The following is a 2,462-nucleotide window of genomic DNA, read 5'->3' as shown; positions in this document are numbered from 1 at the left end:
TATCTGATGGTCCTGGAATTTTCTCACTGTGAGAACCCACAGTTCTAGAATGTTCTAATTCCCAGTGTGGTCCTGGACGTCTGGATCCAGTTGCCTGTAGTTCTGTTGCCACACCTTGTTTTGAGGATGCCCCAGGAGCTGATGGTAGGGCAGGAGGAGCCACTGGGGAGGGGGCAGTGCGGGGGGGTGGCACAGTGGCAGGCCAGGTGCACTGGTGTGGGTGTTGGCGGCAGCTCTTGCCGACAGCTGGGCAGGGGCCATTGTCTGAGCTCATGGCACCTGGCCCTGACCCAGGACTGGGAGGGGACCCAGAGAGGCCAGGCTGAGAACCTTCCAAACACTCCGGCACCTCCTTCCTTTCCCTGGGACCCTCCTCCCGTTGCCCACTGAACTCACAGTGGCCGAGAGTGCTGGCCCATTGAGGGAAACCCCCCCGCCCCCCATGAACAAGTAGGAGAGTCTGGGTGCAGCCTGGTCCCACTGAGGACAGGGGCAGTCCAAGAACTGTCCCCAGCTTCCTGCTGCCAGTCCAGGGCTCTTCCCATGTGGTCTTACATTATGCATCCCCTCAAACACCCCTCTTCCCGAGACGTTTGGCGTCTGGTCATAGACTCTCACCCCCACAGCATCCCGGGTCAGGAGCTTAGAGTTTGATACCCGGGGGGCCTCAATCTTCCCACCTGGGTCCTGGAGGAGGTGCGCCGTGTGCCCCTGGGGCCCTGACCACATCTGCTCTGACTGTCTGCTTCTTTGGCCCCTGGCCCTTCCCCAGACTCCCCTGAGCTCTCCTGGCTTCCGTGGGGAGGGCCTCCCCACCCTGCCCCACGGCCCCACTTGGCTCGCTCCCAGCAGGCTCGTGGGAGCTGGAATTTGGAGCGGTCCCTGGCGTGTGCACGCTGCCTCCCGCCTGCTGGGGCACCTCCCTTGACTCGGGCCAGAAATTCCTCCAGCTTGCTCCCAACAAGCCCCCGGGGAAGGAGGAGTGGTGGGAAGGGGCAGGGAACAGGCTGGAAATCAGGACTCAGTGGGGGTTTGTTGGGAGGGAGCCATGGTCTGGAGACACCCAAGGCAGGACAGGCCTATGAGAGGAAGAAGAAGAAGGGGAAGTGGGTTCTGACCACGTCCCACAGCCCTTGTCTCCAGTGCCATCGTGTATGGTTGAGGATGGCCTTTGGGTCCTGCTATGCCCTTCTCTGATGCTGGGAAAGATTGGGGGCCGGAGGAGAAGGGGGTGACAGAGGATGAGATAGTTGGATGGCATCACCGACTCAATGGACGTGAGTTTGAGGAGACTCCAGGAGATAGTGAAGGATGGGGAGGCCTGGCGTGCTGCAGTCCATGGGGTCGCAAAGAGTCGGACACGACTGAGCGACTGAGCAGTAACAACAACAACATACACTTCTATGGATTCACTGATTCAAGTATTTAACGAGCACCTACTGTGTGCCAGGCGTTGCACTAGGTTCTGGGCTACACCTGTGAGTAAAAACCTGCCCACAGGGCACTTATATTCTGGGTGCAGACAGACGATGATGGCAGACACATCTGAGTTGTACTCCCTCAACACCTGCTCCCCAGACTGTCAGTTCCTGGGGGTCAGGACCATCCGACCTTGAAGCCTCTGGATCGTCCTGAACTCAGCCCTCTTCCAGCACTCATGCCTCCCCTACAGCCCTAACCCAACAGGGTGCTGGGGACTGTGGTCCTTGGCTGAGCATGTTGTCCCAGAGAACATCTGCCCCCACTCCTATGTAACCTTGGGAGAGGGGTGGTCCTCTCCAGGCCTCAGTTTACCTATCTGTAAAGTGAGACATTGGGACCATCCGCGATGGGCCCGCCTCCTCCACCCCGATGGCTTCGCACTCAGGTGTCCAAGGCACACGGGAGCCAGTCATCTTCCAGTGGCCTTCAGTTGCTGGGGAGGTTGGCCTCGGGCTGGTGACGTATTTCCAGCTGCCTGCTTGGCCCCGCTTCAGCTTGCCTGGTCCTCCAGCTGTGTAGCCCACAGCAGTGATGTCACTGCTGGGGAGACAGTGACCTCAGGTGGGGGTTACCCTGCCTCAGGCTCCTCTGGCCTGCTTCCTACAGGGAGCCTTCATGGGTTACTCTGCTACTCTGAACACCTCTCAGCTAATCCAGACCCTACTATGGGCTAGACCCTCATCTGGGTGCCAGTGGAGCCACTCCAAGTCCTCCTGGCATGCCTAGAGGGCTGGGCAGTGGTCTCCCGAGCGCAGCGAGGAGTTTCTGTGAAACTCTAAGCTGCTGTGTGCTCTTGGGCCAGTCACTCTTCCTTGCTGAGCCTCCACTCCTCTCCTGAAGCAGGAGTAAGTTTCCAAACTGGGTCCTTCAAGGCCCTTCCAGTGAAGAGCAGGTGGGAAGCCTGACCCACGGCAGGTGGCCCTGAATGAGTAGCAGAAAGGGATGGTTCCCTTGGTAGCAGGGGCATCTGGAATATTCCC

Source organism: Bison bison, unplaced genomic scaffold (assembly GCF_000754665.1).
Source record: "Bison bison bison isolate TAMUID 2011002044 unplaced genomic scaffold, Bison_UMD1.0 scf7180017864213, whole genome shotgun sequence".
NCBI classification, from domain to species: Eukaryota; Metazoa; Chordata; class Mammalia; order Artiodactyla; family Bovidae; genus Bison; species Bison bison.
The sequence above is the reverse complement of the archived record's forward strand: the minus strand, read 5'-3'. Positions refer to the sequence as shown.